The sequence below is a fragment of the Myodes glareolus genome, chromosome 12, assembly GCF_982192425.1.
Source record: "Myodes glareolus chromosome 12, mMyoGla1.1, whole genome shotgun sequence".
Taxonomy (NCBI): domain Eukaryota; kingdom Metazoa; phylum Chordata; class Mammalia; order Rodentia; family Cricetidae; genus Myodes; species Myodes glareolus.
Genome location: NC_142037.1, coordinates 46,407,133 through 46,429,184, shown reverse-complemented (window position 1 = coordinate 46,429,184; position 22,052 = coordinate 46,407,133). Strand labels below are relative to the sequence as shown.

Below are 22,052 nucleotides of genomic sequence, written 5' to 3'. Positions count from 1 at the left end.
TCTATATTATTAACTGCATTTTCACAAGGGAAAGTCCATATGTCTCTGTATCAGTTGGGGGGAATGTAATCTACTCTGAACACTTACAAAAAAATGTTCTTGATGACAGCATTTCAATGCAAGGACAATGATGAAAATTAATTACTTATATCTCTTATATATGTATGCATGCGTGTATAAAATGTAATATATATAAATTCATATACAGAGAAAGACAGAGAGAAAAATAGAGAGAATATTCACCCAAATAAATAATTCTTTTAGAGTGCTACATAGTAAATGGATTTTTCTATTCAGATCTGAGCACTGAGATCCAGTCCCAAGTCTTCCTTATTTTGTCTTTCTAAAGTGCCTCATAACTTTATAAAGCCTCAATCCCCTTAACAGAAAAATGAAGGGTTGACTTAGCTGATGACTACGAAACAGTTTTTCATAAGTCTTGTGTTTCTTTATCTTCATGGGTCAATCGTTGCCCATCTCGATGTGGTGAACAGCCTTAGCAGACAGGGATGCCGTCCCCTCAAGACTGATGATGGTCAAGTATACTTAATGCCTTTACAAAGTGCTTGGGTGCCTATGTTTGAAATGTCATTCTAATAGCTCATCTCACTGTGTGATCAGATGCTCTTTGCCAGCTTTCTGTCACCCTGGGAACTCAGAGCAGTGGTGTAAGAATGAATTAGTTTTCTGGCTGTTACTCCTACTGGAAGTAATGAAAACCATTTTCTCTGATATAGATGTCTCTGGTCTTCCACAAAGAGCCATAAAACCGTGTCAAGCTCACTAGTTAGAAAGGTCTCCTCTCTTCACAGTCCTAAACATTGGTGTAGTCTTCACAAAATCTTGCAGAAACTTATGGGCCCTCTCCCTGAAATTCTCAAATCCATTCTCTCTAACCTCCATTTTCAGCTCAGATAACCACCCGACTCACGCCTGACCTTTGCTAGGGTGGTTTAATTAGCTAGACTTCACTCACTGCCTCACTGACCCCAAAGCCCTGCTCTGGAAACATACACTGCAGTTCTAACTAGGAAAAGGTTAAGACCTTATAGAACCTGAATAATAAAATGAACCTCGATGTGTAATTCAAAGTGAAACCAGCACCTAATAACTACGAAGGCACAATAAAACTCTAATTATACATACTGTGACCATGGGGTCATTACTGGTGCACTAGTAGCCAATATGAAAGGTTTTCATTTTTCATAATTTTCCCTACTGCTCTATTGTGTACTTTTTATTAATATTTTATAATTAGAGAAATATTATTGTAATCAGCATACAATATTCACAACTTAATGGGATACTTTCCACTGGATATATGAATACATACACACACACACACACACACACACACATATTCCATTTTATTGCTATGGATTTATAATATCATTACAAGGGTATATATAAAAGAAATTAAACCAATATGCCAAGGAGATATATGTATATGCAAATATTTATTTCAGTTCAACTTTTCAATAGTCAAGAAATCAATGATTCATTAACTGACAAATGAATAAAGAAATACGTAAACACTTTGACACAAAAGAAGGATAATATTCAGTCATAAAAAGGATAAATACATGAGTGTATACACACACACACATACACACACACACACACACACATATATATAGAGAGAGAGAGAGATAGAGAGAGAGAGACAGACAGACAGACAGACAGACAGAGACAGAGATACACTGAAGTGGTAAATGTATTATTCTCCTCAAAAGTCTATCATTTTTCTTTAGTAAAAATGTTTTCAAGCTCTTTCCTTGCCCTTCTGTAAATATTCTTCAACTTTACCTAAAGCTTCCCTGTGATGCAATAGAATGTCAGAATTTATTTCACAGAGCTCAATATAATTTTTTATTTCTTTCTTATTCTATTAAAAAACCTATTATTTTAAATTTTACATAACAAACCCAGTTCCCTCTCCCCTTCTCCCAGTTCCTCCACCTGCCCCCTTCTTGCCCCCCATCCACTCCTCAGAGAGGGTAAGGCACATTGCTTTGAGGAAAGACCAAGACTCTCCCTACTAAATCTAGGCTGAGCAAGGTATCCCTCCAAAGAGAATGGGTTAAAAAAAAAGCCAGTATAAGCAGTAGGGATAAACCCCAGTGTCACTGCCAGTGGCCCGGCAGTCTGCCCCAGTCATACAAACGTCACCCACATTCAGAGGGACTATTTGGACCTATGTTGCTTCCTTCCCTGTCAGCTCCCATTAGCCCAGGTAAAGTGTTTCAGTTGGTATCTAGAACTTCTCGCTCATATTCTCATTCCGCCCACTCTTTAAATAGACTTTGGGAGCTCAGCTCAATGTTTCACAGCTGGTCTCTGCCTCTGCTTCCATCAGTTGTTGGATGAAGGTTCTATGGTAACATTTAAGAAAGTCATCAGTCTGACTACAGGGCAAGGGCAGTTCGGGCGATCTCTCCATGCTGCTAAGGGTCTTAGCTGGGGTCATCCTTGTGGAATTTCTGGGAATTTCTCTAGTGCCTGGTTTCTTGCTAGCCCCATAATGACTCCCTCAACTAATATATATCTTTCCTTGCTCTCCTCTCTCTTTCCCCAAACGTAACTATCCTATTCCCTCAAGTTCTCCTTTCCTCTCCCCGTCTCCTTTCCAGTTCCCCTTCTGCCCTCCATTCTTCCAAATCCATATGTTCCCAAATTTCTCAGGAGATTTTGTCTATTTCCCCTTCCCAGGGGGATCTATACGTTTCTCTTTGGGTATTCCTCATTAATTAGCTTTTCTGTGATCATGGACTATAAGTTTGTTACCTTTTGCTTTACAGCTGGTATCCACTTATGAGTGAGTACATACCATGTTCATCTTTCTGCATCTGGGTTAACTCACCCAAGGTGGTTTTTTAGTTCCATTTATTTGCATGCAAATTTCAAGTTGTCATTCCTTTTTACTGCTGAGTAAGTACTCCATTGTGTAAATGTACCACATTCTCTTAATCCGTTCTTCAGTTGAGGGACATCTAGGTTGTATCCAGGTTCTGGATAATACAAATAATGTTGCTATGAATGTAGTTGAACAAATGTCCTTATAGTGTGATTGAGCATCCTTTGGGTATATGTCCAAGAGTGGTCCTGAAGTAGGTTGATTCCCAATTTTCTCAGAAACTGCTATACTGATGTCCAGAGTGGTTGTACAAGTTTGCATTCCCACTAGCAATGGATGAGTGTTCCCCTTATTCCTCATTGCTCCAACATAAGCTATCGTTGGTGTTTTTGATCTTAGCCATTCTGACAGGAGTAAGATGGTATCTCAGAGTCATTTTGATTTGCATTTCCCTGATTTCAAAAGACGTTGAACATTTCCTTAGGTGTCTTTTGGCCATTTCATATTCTTCTGCTGAGAATTCTCTGTTTAGATCTGTACCCCATTTTAACTGAATTATTTGGAATTTTCATATATAATTTCTTGAGTTCTTTACATATTTTAAAGATCAGTCCTCTGTCTGATTTGGGATTGGTGAAGATCTTTTCCTATTCAGTAAGCTGCCTTGACTGTGTCATTTGTTTTACAGAAACTTCTAAGTTTCAAGAGGTCCCATGTATTTATTTATTATTGCTCTCAGTGTCTGTGCTACTGGAGTTATATTTAGAAAGTGGTCTCCTATGCTTATGCATTGAATGCAGTTTCCCAGTTTCTCTTCTATCAGGTTCAGTGTGGTTGGATTTATCTTGAGGTCTTTGATCCATTTGGGCTTGAATTTTGGGCATGGTGATAAATTTGGATCTATTTTCATTCTTCTACATGTTGACATCCAGTTATGCCAGCACTATTTGTTGAAGATGCTTTTCTTTTTACATTGTATAATTTTAGCTTTTTTGTCAAAAAATAACGTGTTCATGGTTGCATGGATTAATATTCAGGTCTTTGATTCTATTCCATTTGTCAACCTGTCTGTTTTTATGCCAATACCAAGCTGTTTTCATAACTGTAGCTCTATAATAGAGTTTGATGTCAGGGATGGTGATGCCTCTGGGAGTTTCTTTATTGTATAAGACAGTTTTGGCTATCTTGAGCTTTGTTTTTCCATATGAAGCTGAGTATTGTTCTTTCAAGATCTGTGAAGAATTGTGCTGAGATTTTGATGGGGATTATATTGAATCTATAGATTGCTTTTGGTAGGATTGCCACTTTTATTATGTTGATTTATCTATCCAAGAGCATAGGAGATCTTTCCACTTCCTGGTATCTTCTTCATTTTTTTTCTTCAAAGACTTAAAGTTCATGTTGAACTTTCACATTTTTGGTGAGTGTTACCCCAAGATTTTTATGTTATTTGTGACTATTGTGAAGGGTGGTATTTCTTTCTCAGCTTCTTTATAGTTTGTATATAGGAGGGCTACTGAATTTTTTGAGTTGATCTTGTATTGTTCCATATTACTGAAGGTATTTATTAGTTGAAGAAGTTCCCTGGTAGAGTGTTTGGGATCACTTATGTATACTATCATACTACCTGAAAATAGCGAAAGTTTGACTTCTTCCTTTCCAATTTGTATCTGCTTTATCTCCTCTTGTTTTATTGCTTTATCTAGAACTTCAAGAACTATGTTGAATATATATGGAGAGAGTGGATATCCTTATCTTATTCCTGATTTTAGTGGAATTGCTTTGAGTTTCTCACCAACCATTTAATTTGATGTTGGCTATCAGCTTGCTGAATATTTCTTTTATTATGTTTAGATATGTTCCCTCTATCCCTGATCTCTCCAAGACCTTTATCTTGAAGAGATGTTGAATTCTGTCAAATTCTTTTTCAACATTTAATGAGAAGATTATATGGCTTTTTTTTGCAGTTTATTTATATGGTGGATTATACTGATAGATTTTTGTATATTGAACCATCTCTGCATCTCTGAGATGAAACCAATTTGATCATGATGGATGACTTTTTGATTTGTTCTTGTATTCAGTTAGCCAGTATTTTATTGATTATTTTTGCATCAATTTTCATGCATGCGATTGGTCTGTAATTCTCTTTCTTGGTGGAATCTTTGTGTGATTTTGATACAAGGGTAACTGTAGCCTCATAAAAAGAGTTTGGCAATGTTCCTTCTGTTTCTATTATGTGGAACAATTTGAGGCATATAGGTAGTCACAGAAAGGCAGATGAGTTTTCCAGGTGGTTGGAGTCATGTTGCTTGTAGGGGAATGCTGAAAATCAAATGACCTGTTAGACACTGACTGTCATGGCTACATAACACGCCCGTGGGAAGTGGAGTTTTTGCAAGAGCAATAGTTAGATCAAACTCTGTAGAAGATATTCAAAACCAAACAAAGTAATGATCTTGGAAATGGTGAGAAAGTTAAGGTGCTAGAGGCCTTTGAATACTTTGGGCATTGGTAGGAGGAAAACACTGAAGTTGCCAGTTTGTGAGAGTAATTACCTTAGATGCAGCTGGTAGAAGTGAGTGAAGGAATTCTGCAGTTATCACAGGATATTTTCTTATTCGGGAAACATTCTGGAAACTGTAAATACCAGGCAGTACAAGACTTCAGCATTATTACTACAAACTGGTTTGCTTTAAAAGTCCTTTGGGTGTACATCTTGAACTGTAGGGCATTTCTTATACATGAAAGAAGTGATATTCCAGCTACTCCAATTGGATAGTACCTAGCCTGTATAAGCTCCTCCAAGGATGGAGGAAAGGAACCTAGAGGAATCTTTCCTTGCTAGCCACCATGCAGTTTTCCAAATGCATGGCAAAATCTCTTCTGTTTGTTACACAGTCTTCTTGAATAATTTTTACAGAGCATTGTGACATTTGACTAGGGCAGGATGACTCCTTTTGAAGTTCATTAAAATTCAAATCCAAGTAAAACCCATGTCTCCATTTGCAAGATTTATAAAATTAGTGAGGTCAGTCTATCCTAGGAATGCTGAGATGACTTGCATCTGCTCTTTAGTCTGAACTATGTCTTGGGAAGTTGCAGATACACTGAATGTGTCACAGCACACAATCTTTCTAGACATCTTCAAAGACAAGCTCTTTAAATACCATATTATTTCTGTCCATGTCTGGTTCCTAGTGTCTTGTTTCCCTTGTGTCTTTTCCCTTTTCTTCTTTCTTGCTATCTAACTTACTCATATAAAAAGATAAACAGAAGTTATCCTTAAGTACTAAAATTATTTTGTTATAGGTAGGACAAATTGCTTAATTAATATTGGATTGCATGTGTTTTATCTATTAGGAAAAAACTTGATTTCATTTCCTTCTGTAACACAATAATAGCACAAATGAACATGTGTTGAATTACAAATACGAGGTACCTGCTATGCACTAGACTGATTGATTAGTCTCAAGTTCTATTTTAGTTTTAGTTAAGGTTACATGGTTGTTTGCCTTTTTGATGGTACTGTTATAAAAAAAGGAACATCTGTTTATTTAAAATATATCTATGATAAGACTTTAAACTTAAAAAAAATCTTTTTTCACTTAGTGTTTCTTCTGTATCATTCACTTTCATGCTCCAATAGTCATCAAGTTTGATATTTCTGTTCTTGAGAAAAACAAGCCCCAGGAGCACTTCTATAAAAACAGTACACTGTAAGGAGCTAACTCAAGTTAAAGAAAGATTCTTTAATTTGTATCTACCCTAGAACTCTAGAGAAAAGGGTCGACATGCCTTATTTCATAGGCAGGTAAGCCTGTATTCATCCCAGGTTAATTGCTTACCCCTACTCACTTTCACCTAATGTTAACATATTTTTTTTCTTATAGAATAACATCTACTTGCAATTTAGAATGAATCACTTGTGGCTATTTGACTTTTTACAGCTCATGGATTAGTAATGAACATCCAAATTATATTTGTAGTCCCCAGCATACAGTATTTTCTCAAAAAGTAAGATTTTTATTTTATGTGTGCAGCATGGTGCCTTACTTATTATATATCAGCAGAAAATGTCTTCGTGGTTTATTCATGAAGGAAAGAACGGCGAAGATGCCTGTAAGCATTTGTACTTGATTTTTTTCTATTTGGCTGCTGTTTCCACTTTGCCTTTTCTGTATCATTTTTCCTTCATCCACTTTCTTCTTCCTCTTTATTCTTTTCCTCTTCTGTCCTTAAAGTCTTGCTATCTATCCCAGGCTGGACTTAAATGCATAGTCTTATCCTCCTGGGTCTGTTTCCTTATTGTTGAGATTACAAGTCTCTTTTATTAGGATATTTGTTCCTGTATAAGCAAAAAAAAAAAAAAGAAAGTATGGTAGAGTACAAATAGTGGTGTTTCACACATATTATAAAATGCATTTACCAACAAATAGAATGTAGAGATTTCTAGTAGAGCAACATGGTTCTCTAAAATAAGCAAATACAGTGTCAACATTCCTTGTTACAAAGGACATTTTAGAATGAACTAAAATAATAAAGAGTGGGGTTGCAGTAATTTTAGTCAGCAGTTCTCAACCTGTGTGACACAACTCGATTGATGGGTTGATCAACCTTTTCACAGGGGTCATCCAAGATCATTAGAAACATAGACATTTACATTATGTTTCATAATTGTGGCAGAATTACAGTTATGAAGTAGCAATGAAAATAACTCTATGGTTGGGAATCACCACAGCATGAGAAACTGTAGTAGAAGGTTGCAACATTAAGAAGGTTGATTTAAATGACCATACAGGAAAACAATGCATTTAGATTATAATATGACAAAGAGCATTGTATTATTTACATATTTTGGCTATTGGCAAGTACTACTATTTTCAATGAACATATATTTTACACAATCTGAGACGAATAATATTATTCCATGACATAACCTTTTAAATACAAAATCAATAACAGTATATATTCAAGTGGAATATTGACTTCACATATACTGAATTGTCCTAGTTTCAGATTTAAATGCATGAACAACTATATAATTCAGTATCATGAAGTAGTAACTATGATGGAATCTCCTCAACCTCTTTCCCAAAGATGTTAATTCCCTGCATTCTACCTAAATACCAGATAGTGATAAATTTAGTTCAATATGTGCATATTTAGAATCAAAATGTACAAAATTTGAATTAAATAATGTATTTTTGTAATGAGGCTTTTCATCTTTGTTAAGTACAATAAACAAGTACAAGGTGAGCATGTTCAAAATATGCAGCATTGTATTTGATATATGATTAAAATTCTACATTTTATATTTGCATTGATGATTATTTTGCATTGTCTTTAGAATAATTTTAAATTTCTATTCCATTGGCAGAAATTTTCTTGTTTCAATAATTAGATACTTGCCATTATTCTACTTTCTATTGTTCTTGGTTTTTTAAGGGGATATTTGGACAACTTCACCATTGCCCAAGGCTTGGGAGTTTAGGAAAGCAGAATCCCCTGGGATGATTTGCCACGTGATCCTTTCTCAAGTTTATCCCATTCGGAGAATAACAGAATCACATCCTAATAGTAACCACTTACCTTGCACAAAACAGATCAATCTTTTCCATTAGATTTGTCACATGAGACACAAACTCAACTGTAATTGATTTCAAAGTCTTGTGGCATCACAGTCTCTATTGTATTTTTCCTATGATAGTCTCAATCAATAGACTTAGCAGCTTAACAAAAATAATTACACAGACATATCAGCTTTCCTGACACCGTTTTGTTAGTAGACGCTGGAAACAAACTGGCTTCAGGAATTCAATAGGCTAGAAACAGAAAGGAAAAACGTACAGGTGTCTAAGTGCTGTGCCTCCCGGACTGTAGTCGTACCAGTCCCCTCATTTTTCCCGTCTTTTCACAGCTCACAGTGCAGTCTATCAGTACTGCAAGCAGTTCTGATAGCTGCTGGATTTGGGGGCTTGATGCAGGCTTTGTATGAACAGATGCTTATACAAAAGCTAAAATAGGCAGGTATTAAAGGGATTAAGTGATTCAGTAGAGTATCTCAGCCAGCCATAATTCAAGACACAATAGTTCAAATCTTTCATGGCTGCTTTCTTTGATAAAATGTAGGTTTTAGCCTTTTGGGAAGTCTTTTTCTACGGTGTCAGCAGCAACTCCAGACTTGTCAACTCAACAATACCTTACAAGTAATGCCTTTCACAACGTCTGAGGTAGAAAAAGGAATTGCAATAAGACCGCCTAGGATTCCGTGAGATTGGAAATGTGGTCGCTTGCACTGGCTAGTTACTTTGTGTATGGAAATGGGAGAGACGACAACAACATGAGGGAATAAAAATACCTGCAACAGAGCAGAAAGACACTTAAAATGTTTGAGATGTTTGAGAAAAGTGCTTTCTATGTCATGATTCAAATTATAAAGCATTAATGTGTCATTTTAATGTTTATTTAGAGAGCTTCCAAAGCCTAACTTTTTTTTGCTAAAATAAAAATTAATTCAGTAATTTAAAGGCTCAGAATGAATATTTCTGCTTATCATGGCTATTCATTTATTTGTTCATTTATTCAGTACATTCCTTGATTTTCGGGGTCTGACCATAACTATTGACTCAGTCACCAAGTACTGATTAGATGTTGTGTTTTAGAACCTGTATTAGGTAAAACATTGAAAAAACAGAAATTGTCTCTTCTGAGGAAAGATAGAAGACCTTTAGATTTCAAAAGTAACAATTCAAAACATTGAAGACAGGTAAGTGCATATTGTAACTCTAATAGTGAACATATTCTAGAAGGGTAACCTGATAGATCTAAGGCAGAAAAATAAAACTCAAATTAGCTTTTATATTTCTGAGTTTAGTTATAAGATAATTAGGGAATCTAAGTTGTTGCAGGATATATGATCATACTGTGAACCCTGAGTTTGCATTTGTATTAAAGAAAATCAACCTTGGGTCAGGAGGCTGAGCCAGCAACTAGTTGACCTTGCTTCGTTGCCAGCATTGTAGAAAGCGAGTGTCTCTTCCGTGTTCCACATCAAAGGGGATAGACCACCACACTCAAAGTCCCTCCTTTCTACTCCCTGTGCATCACTTCATCCTATTTTCTGAACTCCCTCTGACTCCTTGTGATTACTTTCTGTCAACAAACTGCTGACTACACATCCTGGCTGAAGGTTGAATTTTATTTAACTAATGCAAACGCAAACTCAGACTTCACAGTGTGATCATATATGTTGCAACAATAAGTTGTCAATTAATTAATGAAAATAGGTTGTATGATTAGGAAGTGTACAGAAAGGGCTTGGATTTTTATGTATGTGTATTGAAACATGGTTATAGTTAGTGTCATATACCTCTATTGTGGTCAGAGGTGTGGGTTTCTATTTCAAATGAAAGTCTAGAGACATAGCAGAGAAATATTGATGGTTATTTGCACTTTTTCTGAATTGACTTGGGATTATTTAATTACAGCCAATGAAAGTTATAGCATTGATATTATTGTGGAGAAATACAATTAAACTACAGCACCATTGGGGTAATTTGCAAGGAAGAAATGAATGAAGGCAAGTTAGAGATATATAGAATGTGGAGTTATTTTACCAAGAACTTTCAGACCTCAGAGTAAAATTCTCACTGGAAGAGAACATGCTAATAAAGGTCTGAATTAGATTTATGGTCGGATATCATTCTAGATTAACACAGTGATCAGTTTTACAATGTCTTCTGCTAGCAAAGAACACAGATAGTTGAGGGAAGACAGGCACACACACACACACACACACACACACACACACACATACATTCTGTGTCTTTATCGTTAATGTAATTCTTCTTGTCCGATAAGAAATAAGTTACAGTCATTACATAATTAAATCAGAAAATATATAGATAAAAGATGGGGGATGTTTATTTTTTCCAAGTAATGTCTTTCTTAATGTAACAAAGCCTTCCTTCTTAAGAGAAGACCTCCCTGTGTTCATCATTGCTCCTCTCCCTTCTGCACTGTCTATTTTCTCTAATGTCATCAAGCCCCTCTGTAATCACCATCTCCTTGCTTCCACTCTCAGTGAGTAGAGAAAAGGAGAATGTTCTGACATTCCTAAAATACATTGTTCCTGGAAAGAAACTCAGTGAGGGGGATAGGAACGTTGTCTCAGCATTTGGTATTTCTCCAAAAGAGTGAAGCTCAGTTCTTAGCACACCTGTAGTAGCTCAAAACCGTGGGTAACTCTGGTTCCAGGGTCCTGCTGCTCTCTGCTGGCCTCCATAGACACTAGGGATATAGGTGACACATACACGCACATGTGCAAGCAAAGCACTCACGCATACTACATAACTCATTAAATATTTGATTAAAGAAATGCCTTAAACGGGAAATATAAAAAAAATGCTTTATGAACTATTCCACTGAGATATGAATTACTTTTGAAACATCTTTTTGAAAAGTTTTAAAAAGTTATTTTTAAAAGAATGAAAAATAAAGAAAATTCCCTTTCTCTTTTAACCCCTACTCCATAGACTCCAACATACCTGAAGAAGGGTACACAAAAACCAAACCCTGGAAGGTCTATGAAATCTATAACATATTGCAATTATCACTGAATGTAAAAGAAAAAGAACTGTGTATCTGTGGTATTGCTTTCATAAAATATTTCTCTTTACAATTTAATAAAAATTTTAATATTTGTTATTCTAGTCCTTAATGTTGTATGTCAAGATTAGGTCACCATTTTGTATCAGAAACAATTAAATAAAATTGTTAAAGTTATTTTGGTCCACATTTTTAAAATATCTTGAAGCCGATTCAAATTGTTAATTTTCAAAATATTAATTCCACTATATAAGGACATACATTGCCTTTACATTATATAATAATTTGTAGAATTTTTGACTCTCGTCACAGTGATAGGGTTCATATTATTAGTTATATTTATTAAATCATATATTGTGAAAAATAAATTAACCTAACATTAAGCTAAACCCTGACACACTATCTATCAGCTCTTTCTCTTTCTTTCTTCCTTCCTTCCTTCCTTCCTTTCTTTCTTTCTTCCTTTCTTTTTTTCTTTATTTCTTTTGTTCTTTCTTTCTTTTCTTTGTGGTTTTTGAGACAGGGTTTCTTTATGTAAAAGTTGTTACTGTCCTGGAACTCAGTTTGGAGACCAGGCTGGCCCCAAACTCACAGAAATGTGCCTGTGTCTTTCTCCAGATATCTGGGATTAAAAGTGTGCACCACTTTGCCAGGCAAATTTTTACCTAAGGATTTTATCAGCATCATTTTATCTAAGGATTATTCACAGTTATAGGTAGAAATAGAAGAATGTAAGAGTTAATATATTTTAAAATGTCTTCATGCTATTTTGTATTTAGAATGAAGTTGTTTTAGGTCTGCTCACATTTATTTTAATCTATAAATTGAAAACCTAGTACAGATGCAGCACGAATATATTTCTTTTACATGTGTGTAGAACTCATCAACTACCATAGGAATAGATAGTATTGAAATAATTATACTTTTAAAATTAATGTTCTGTAACATGAGGGAGCCAGCCTTTGGGGATATCTGTCACGCCCGGCACCCCACAGTCGGCATATCCCAAAGAAAATCACACACAGGACTCCTTAAGATTATAAACTGATGGGCCCTTTAGCTTGTCTTCTTATTAACTAATTCTTACATCTTACAGTAACCCATAATTCTTGTCTGTGTTAGCTGTGGGGCTCAGTACCTTTTTCAGCTGTCAGCTCACATGTTGCTTCTTCGATGATCTGGGAAGGACCTAGCCTTCTCCTGTCCTCATTGCCCCACCTCTGTTTCCTGTCTGGTTGACCTACCTATACTTTCTGCCTGGCCAATCAGCATTTTCTTAAAATACATGATTGACAGAATATAGACAATTTTCCCACACCATTTCCCCCTCTTTTTTTTTTTTTAACAAAGGAAAATATCCATAGTCTTTTTTGGGGGAATGTGGGCGTGGTTTTCCAGACTACTTTCTGCTGAATGAGGGCACTGATAATCTTATGGGAACCTAAAGAAAATTTATATTTACAATCAAGTCCTGACTGGAGTATCCTGTGAATCTTGATCATCTCAGGCAGCAGTCTTGAATCAGTTCTGGATGTAGAACTCAGACATCCAGGCCATTTGTTCCTACTGGGATTTCTCGAGTGGTCTTCCTTGATAAAATCTGATTTTTCTTAGCTCAGAATGAATCCACAGCCTCTCATTTCCTGTGGAAACAAAAACAAAATCTCTTCTCCAAAGTATCATACCTTTGGACTTCAATTTTGAAGCCAAGGTATTTTCAAAATACCTAGCTTGGATTAATTCAGCAGCATTTATAAGCAAATATCTTTTAGCAGCTGTTGTTCTTTCCTCAGCATTCAAACAATTCAAAGAGAGCATAATAGCACACAATATCAAGATTCTCTGTGTATTTTCCATCTTTATGAGGCTTTATTTTAACTTCTTTTTCTTTTATTTTTACTTTTACTTTTTGAGACAGGTTCTCTGTATATCTTTGTCCTGGAATAACTCTGTTGACCAGGCTGTCCTTGAACTCACAGAGATCCGTCTGTCTCTGCCTCCCCAGTGCTGGGATTAAAGGTGTGTACCACCACACCCTACTTCTCTCTTTCTTTCTTTTTTATTTTTAATGATGTTAACCTTTAGCCTGCATATATTTTCAACACACTGTAAACCATTTAGAGATTTTCTTCATCTTTGAATCTTTATTTACTGTATATCTCCCTTTTTTTGACTACATGAGTATTTAAGGAGAGGATTAAAGCCGTGGCTTTGATGACTAGATCCAGCCCATTCCTTAGCTTTCCAGCCTCATGGCAGAAGTACTGGCTGTAGCCATTTTTATTGCCACAACTCTATGGCATTTCAAGGTCCTTGCCAGCAAGCAAGCTGCAGCATTCTGTTCACAGATCACACTCAGTCTGACTGCCTGCCTGAAAGAGTCAGAGTTTGCCCTGGCAGGACAGCCCAGAAAGCTGGTATTTTAAAACGGCGCAGCTATTTTCCTGCTATGGGTGAAAACCGAAAAGCATGCATTCAGTTTTTTTACCAACACCATTTTAGTGTTTATTAGCAGGGCCTCTTAAAGGAGCTGCAGGGTTTTGCAACTAAAACTGAGTCAGGAAGCCTCTTAGATGATAGTGTTTGCTTGCCTCTAGCAAGCAGAACAGACCTGAGAAATTGCTGCTACCAAGAAAACATGCTGTACTCTATTCCTTTCCAAGCTTTCTCAAGATTTCTGTGGATGCAGTTATCCACGTGGGCACCATATGTAACATGAGGGAGCCGGCTTTTGGGAGTATCTGTCCCACCCGGAACCCCACAGCTGGAATATCCCAAAGAAAATCACACACAATGTTCAATATCTCAAAGAAAATTAAACATGCAGTTAGAGCTTTAAAAGATTTAAACTAGAAAAAGTGACATTTATGTCCAAAATTCAATAATTAATGTATGTGGTGAAGAATTATCTAAGCAATCACTATTTTCTGATGAGGAAAATCATGTCTGGTGGGTCTGACTTTCATACCAAGTGAACAGAGGAAGAATATGCAGGTCTTCCAAAGCATTTGAATCCATTTACGGAGTTGAGTCCTGTAAATGTGACACTTTGTATATAAATGTCTTCAGATATATTAAAGTCTTTGTAAAAATCAATGTGCAGAGATAATAGAATTTGTATATTTTCCAGATTGGGCTGTTAAATTCTCTACCATGTCATAGTCCATCACCATGGGAAGAAAGAATGAGAAAATGCATTAATTAGATCAATTTGTAGTTTATCTTGTTAAATCATTTGTTTTTTCTAATTAAGACATTCCTCTCTCAAAATTATTGTGACACATCTGAAACGTCAGCATTATTGTGTCTTTTGAAGTCAGTAGAATTTGAGTTCAGAAACGGAGAGTGCATATCACAAACCCAAACCAGAACTGATATGAAAGAGTGGTTGAGTAAACATTTATCTATTATCCTGGAGAGAACGCTGATTAATGAGTTTGTCATTTGTCTTTATGACAGCTTATGAAAAATATTTTTATTTTCTGGAAATATTGAATACACTAAAAATATATTTGGGCTCAAGGGGTCACCAGATCTATTTATGGTGATAGACAGGACTCTGTGTCACTAATGCTACTGGGAATTAAGCTACAGCAATAATTGAAAATTAGTCTACCATTTTGTCACATGCTGCCCTCACTGGATAACTCTGATAATCACAACTATCATATTACTATAAATTAATAAACATACAGGACCCTGCAGGCTCTATGTAAGCTCACAGCATGTGCAACAGTTGTATGGCTTCTAAGAAATATTGGCATAGATAGTGGCCAGAATCTGAAATATTTTCTTTCATAAATACCATTAAGTTGAAGTCAGAAAACTTCTACAACTGATTGTAATGATTTAATCAAAGTAATTGGAAACCCTATTTATATTTTTTCAATTTATTGACCTTAGAGAGTGCAAAGTTATGCAAGGGATAGTTTCACATGTAATAAAATAGTTACTAGTTAAACTCCTGCCTTCTACTTTCTCTCTACTGTGAGGGGAAGCCTACTCTTCTAAAGTGTTATTTTTTGTAAGTAAAACGGTCTCCTTCTCCTTCTTATGGGTTTCTTTGGCCTTCCTAGGTTTCGAGCTAACTACAAAGGTTTGCAATTAATATGGTGAAAACTTGGGAATAGTTGTACCAATCAAGAAAGAGAAAAATAAGTTAGGGATTTGTATGACAAGGCATTTTTCCCACAGTTGTGAATGATAACAGTTAAGGAAAGTCACTCCCCTGCTTGAGGAAACAAGTAGATGCTAATAGCAATAACAGGTAGAGACCCAAGGAAAAAGCAGAAGGAGAATAATGAATTTGCTTTTGAAACATATGTATATTGTTTTGTGAGAATATACAGTTGCAGGATAAAGATGGACAGTTCCAACTATGCTGCATGTTGTTGTAAATTGGGATGAGTTCATGCATTCTCACTTCAGAATATTCCATTCTATTTATCTCATGTTCAACCATCTCGTCTTCTGACATCCTGCCTATTTCATCCCTACAAGGAAAAGGAGAAGAGAAAAATCTCAGTCAACATACCCTAAAAATCTCAATCAGGAGTCATTTATGAAATTTTTCTTTGTCAACTCCCAAAGTCACTTTGGCTTGGATTTCTTTAACTTCTATTTGATTAAAATGTGACGAGAATACATATTTATTTGAACCAGGTTACTTATATTTCACAGAAAATGTTGAGAAATACATGAAGTGTGAATTTTTTTATTTTAACATCCCTTAGCGTTGACCTGCACCATGAACTTCTGACAGGTAGAGAGCGTGACCGCTGAGCTTATATTTCATTTATCTATAATTTGACCTTTGCCTGAGATTCATCTCATAGCCATGTGTGAACATGATTGCCATGACTTTTTTGCTCACGACATATAATCAATATTAAGGGCATTAGTCTCACTTCTAACACCTATGCAAAGGTGAAAGTTTCTGAGGTCACAAGGAAGCCCTCCAGCTTTCCAGACTTGTGCTGCTGTAGTTAATCTATCCTGTTAAAATATTTAATGAAAAGTCAATTTCTTACCAGTGCATTGGTCTAAAAGTGTCAAAATAAGCTTTCTAACAAATGACATTTTAGAAAAAAACTGTTAAGGGAAAGTCTCCTTTTCTCTTCTATAGGCAAAGATGTTGTTTAATCAATTTTGAAATGAGAGATAAATGAAAAGGTTGTAAAAAACCGTCCCATCACTTTGCAAGGTTAGTCTAATAAAAATAAAGAGCTTCAACCCACAAATTCTATAATTTGACTGGCTGTAAATTATAAATGCCAATTCTTATACAACAAATGCAAACTCATGGAAGAAATATCAATGGAAAACAATTACTAGGTGGATTTTGTGCTCTGGAGCCACAAAATAAAATATATTTAGTGTTTTCAGATCAATGCTGGAGGAAATGTCAAGGCTGGAGTATGCATTTACTCATTTTGCAGAGATGTCCAAAGCTATTAACTTTCTGCACCTTAATTAGAAAAGCAACACAAAACTCTTCTCACTCAATAGTAGGAAATTCAAGACATTTAATACTGGGAAAAGACCTGAATTTGTGAAACATTATCAATCCAAAAGTAGTCTTGGGATAATGGCATTAGTTACTAAAAATCATTTCTATTTTTGTGACCATAGATTGATTTTAAATTATAAACCTTAAGCATACAAAGATAATGGATATTGAAAGCAAAAGATAATTATAGGAAAATTAGAATGGTTAAGTAGGTTCAAAAATAGTATAATTTTTAATATAATGTATTAAACTGCTTAATTGCAAGTTCAATTTTAGAGTGTCATGGCCAGTAAGGTATTACTGAAGAGTGTTAGTAACAAAACATTAGATATTTTTTCTGTTTTTTAAAAAATCTAATTCACTCCTTTTATATATAATCACTTAAGAATAAATTGTGTTATAACTATAAGCTACATTAAAATTAATATGTTGTATGCATGCCTTAAACAAAAAATATATATTTACAGCTATGGATTTATGAAAAGTGTTCAACCTGGAATACTTAATGCCATATGGTGATCTGAATGTCTTTATTAAACTTCACTTTGTATTTACATACAGATTAACAATACAGGCAAATGGAAGGCATAAAGAAAAGATTGGAAGAGAAAAGAATAAAGAGAAGAAAATGGATTTATAAGGCATTTACAAGTTGCTCATAAAAATCACAGCCAGCACCCATGGACTCCAGTTTTAAAAATCGACTTGCTTTGTGCGAGCCTCGTTTGTTTGGATGCTCACCTTCACAGACCTGGATGGAGGGGGGAGGACCTTAGACTTCCCACGGGGCAGGGAATCCTGACTGCTCTTAGGACTGGAGAGGGAGGGGAGGGAGGAGGGGAAGGGAAAAAGGGGGGTGGGGAGGAGGCGGAAATTTTTAATAAATTAATAAATTAAAAAAAAGAAAAAAAATGGACTTGCTAGACCATTCCCAAATCCTGTTAGCAGCTTATAAATAAATAGATTCAGTGTGCATGCTGTACTATTTCATGATTCTCAAGTGACTAGACATGTGCTTTAGATGGTCTGTTGTTGAACAGTCATAAAGGTTCTCTGTGGCCAGAGGGTCTTTACCACCATGTAGGAGTTATATGAATGCTGATAATATCCATTGTTTAAGTTTTCTTGTTATAATATTATACTTAAAATTGTATTTTTAGTTGGCTGGATGTTTATTATTCGTGGTATTTAAAAAAAACAAGCTGTTGATTGCAGTATTTCTCTTTACAGGAAATGTCTTATCATTGACTCAAGAATGGAAGTTGGTATCAAGGTTCTTCTAAAATCATTTGTATGGATGGAAGTGGTCTTTAAGAAAAATGGTTTTTTTGATTTCACTCGAGTTTAATAACTTCAGAATTCTAAGTAATTGTGCTGTGGGTTCTTGTGATGGTATTTTGTTTGTGATCTAATAAATAAAGCTTGTCTGAAGATCAGAGTGCAGAGCTAAGACACTTGGTAGACATAGAGGCCAGACTGTGGTGGCACACACCTTTATCCCAGCACTCCAGAACGCAGGAGGCAGCCACAGATGGAATTCTGTGAGTTCAAGGCTACCCTGGGCTACACTAGATAGACCCAGATTCAAAAGAGAAACAGAGCCAGGCAGAAGTGGCTCACACCTTTAAACCCAGTACTTGGGAGTCATACACCTTTAATTCCATCACTAGGGAAGCGGAGACAGAAAGGTCTATGGCTGGGCAGAGAGAGGATTGTAAAGTAGGAAGAAACATGAGTTTATGGCATTTAGTCTGAGGATTTGTGGAGACAGGATCTTGTCCACTTTGGTTTGAGGATTCAGTAGAGGTAGAATGTCTCTCTGGTGACTGTCTCCTTTATTTCTCAGATCTTTCAGCATTTTTCCCAATATCTGACTCTGGGTTTTATATAATAAGATTAATTAGGATTGTGTTTGTGTCACATGCCCTCTGCACACATAAGTGCACACAGTCAAACATAAAGCATATTAATAATAAAAGCAAGGAAGGAAGGAAAAAGAAAAAAAATGGTACACTCTTTTGTTTGAATGAAGGTGTCTTGTCTTTTAAAATTCATGTTGAAGTTGAATGCTCAGTGCCAGTGGCTTTTGGGAGGTGATTACATCATGAGAGATCTGATCTTTGATGAGAGTGGTACCCTTGTGATTTAAAAGGCTGAAGCTGAATAAGAGATGGCCCTAAAAATCATCAAATAATTTTACTTCTATTTTTGACAAATTCATACATAAGTATTGTTTTCGCTTAGTTTCCAGCAGATACTTGGCCAAAGCTTTTGGGTTTCAGTGTAGTACAATTCAAATACATGAGTCAGGTAAGAGACTAGAAAAAGGTCTTAACTTAGCGAAAACCAACGAAGTAATCTTAGGATATTTACCTCAGTGCTTTTTTCTCATTATGTGATGGGTTAGTCATGGTTACAGAGTGGCAGTAAGTTAATATATGTAAATCTGTGGTCTAGTGGAAACACTCATTAAATGTTGGCAATTATTTCCTCTATTAAAGTTAACTTGAATTTTTTCAAGTTAACTATAAAATTAAAAAAACAAAGCCATCTTCTTACAATTCTTTGATACATTCAAAACTGATGATTTGAAATATATTGATTAATAAAAAATATAATAAGTTCAAATCAATTGAAAAGCAGTGTCTCAAATATGCATCATATAAATTTTAGGATAACCATTAAGATCTAGTAATAAAGAAAGACAATTGAGTTTAATTTCCCTCAGAGTTTCATTTTAGGTTTTTATGTTAATTAATTAATTATGCAAAAGAACATATAAGTAAAATTATATATAATACTTAATAGTATGTCTTTAAGGATTAAAGATCTCTATGTGGTTTTGAAATGTTGTCTATTATGGTTTTTTTTTTCACTAAGATAGTTTTATTAAAAGGCTGCCTTTATTCTGTTAAACTCAATCAGACAGCTGAAACGCTTACTATCTCACAAAACTGACCATAAACTAAGCCAACAATATGATAAAGGAAATCAATAAGAAACTATAGACAATGTGAACACAAATAATCATATTTTAGAGAAGGGATTATTTAATACATAAAACAGGGCAGCAGGACCATAGTCTCAACTGTAGTTTAACTGAAGTTAAAAGGCGTGTCCTATGTCTTCAGCTTATACTCATTCCTGAATCTTAGAAATATAGAGATACATGAATATTAGATGATTGTGTCTGCAGTGAAACCAAATTAAAAAGAGCTAAAGATTTCTAAATTTGGCAGAAATGATTTTTAAAGCGGATCAAAGCACTTGCCTCACAAGTCTGGCACTCAGAGTTCAATTCTTGGAACCAAGGAAAGAGGAAAGGAAAAATAACTATCCTCTGCCTTCCACACATGTGCTGAGGCCATGTGCACATCTTACATACATGTTCATGGTCTAATAAATTTGTTAAAGATTAACACTCTTTTAGGTGGGGGGAGACGGACTGAGGACTGGCTCAACAGTTAGGAGTGCTTGTTGTCCTCTTGAGTTTGGATTCAATTCAACAGCCCTGTGAGGTAACTCATAACTACCCACAACTACAGTTCCAAAGGAGTCACTGTCTTCCCTTCCGGCTTCTGCGGGCACTCGGACACAGGCAGCACATACCCACAGGTATATGCACATAAATAAAACCAAATCCTCAAAAAGTAATTTGAAGCTTTAAAATGAAACAGGAAGAACTCTGTCTTTTAGTATTAAGTTGCAGTGTGTTATGTACGGAAAGATCGACCTAACCCAGGCTTCTGAGTCAAGTCCTAGACAAGCTGTTTTCAAGTTTTGTGAATCCCCAGCAAAGTACTTAGTAACTATGTAGCTGATTGTTTTTAATTTATAAGAATTTTCACAGTAGCTTTTGGAGAAATAACTGTATTTAAATTTCTTTCCTTTTTCTTTCTCTTCTTTTTTTTAGGAGAGAGCGCAAACCCAGTCCCCCACTACCACAAATTATGCAGATGGCTTTCTGCATTTGCGGAAGTCACAGGTGGCAGCATATCCTGAGTGCAATGGATAAGCCTCGCCCTGGGCAAACCACCCTTGTGATCGTGGTATCTCTTCTGCCAGGTTAACTATGTTTAAATTTCTAAAACCTAAGAAGCATTCAATATATGATTGAATGTATTTTGTTTGTTAAAAACAATATTCATGCTCTTTATCTCCCAATGGATGGCACCTGGTTTATAATGCTGATGAGAATAAGGCTTGGTTTATTAGGTTCTGAACTGATAAGCCCCCACAAATGGTCACTATCTATCTCTCAATATCTACAGGATTTAGGACATATCTAATCTATAGATGGTTGAATTAAATTGTTGTCATTTCTGGAAACCATTTTGAAAACATTTTGCCTAACAATTAGATTAGCTGCTGGAGTTTAATTTTTTTTTTATTTTCTGAAAGTTGTCCCTTCTCAATTGTGCTTGAAATTTTCTGCAAATATTCTGGTGAAGCAAGATTTGGTGCTGTGGAAAGACAGACATGAACTATTAGAGCGTAAAGAATGAGCAATGTTTAAAGATTGTGAGGTAATCCATACTTCATTAAAGTCACTGATATAAATATCAGGAATCTGGGGTTTTATGCCAGCTCAACCACTTTCCTGTTAAGTAATTTATCACAGGTTGAGTTCCTTTCCATAAAACACCACTGCAACAATTAGTGAGTTTGCCATAGGTCATTCCTTGACAATGAGGGTTAGAACTTCGGAACGGGCTTAGGGTGACATTCTGGCTCCTTTCTCAATGATTTTCCATGTACTAAAAGAAGCAAAGCATTATTCGTTAGCATGTCACCACATCACATAAAACTTCCTTGTGATGTGTCATTGGATGTCTAAAATACAGATTTCCTAGTTGGTGTTCATGGGTCATTATGGCCTAGCGCCTTCCAAGCTCATTCATACTTATTTGATTCTTATGAGTTTAAAAAATATTTCTTGAATCTGCCTATTTTGCTTCATTCAAGATGATGTTTTTAAATTGGGTTTGCAGGAGAAATAAAATTGAAAGAGCTAAGGGAGAAAAGCAAAATCCATAAACCAGAGTTAACTGTATATCTTTGTACCACAATTCATGGTCA

The 22,052-nt window shown here is 35.5% G+C and overlaps 1 non-coding gene across 1 annotated transcript; it reads right to left on the bottom strand.

Annotated features, from left to right (window-relative positions):
- Positions 1–20,883: 20,883 nt before the first annotated feature.
- Positions 20,884–21,047, bottom strand: LOC125392519 (U1 spliceosomal RNA). The gene has a single exon (XR_007229572.3). It is a non-coding gene; the product is annotated as a U1 spliceosomal RNA (small nuclear RNA).
- Positions 21,048–22,052: the final 1,005 nt, after the last annotated feature.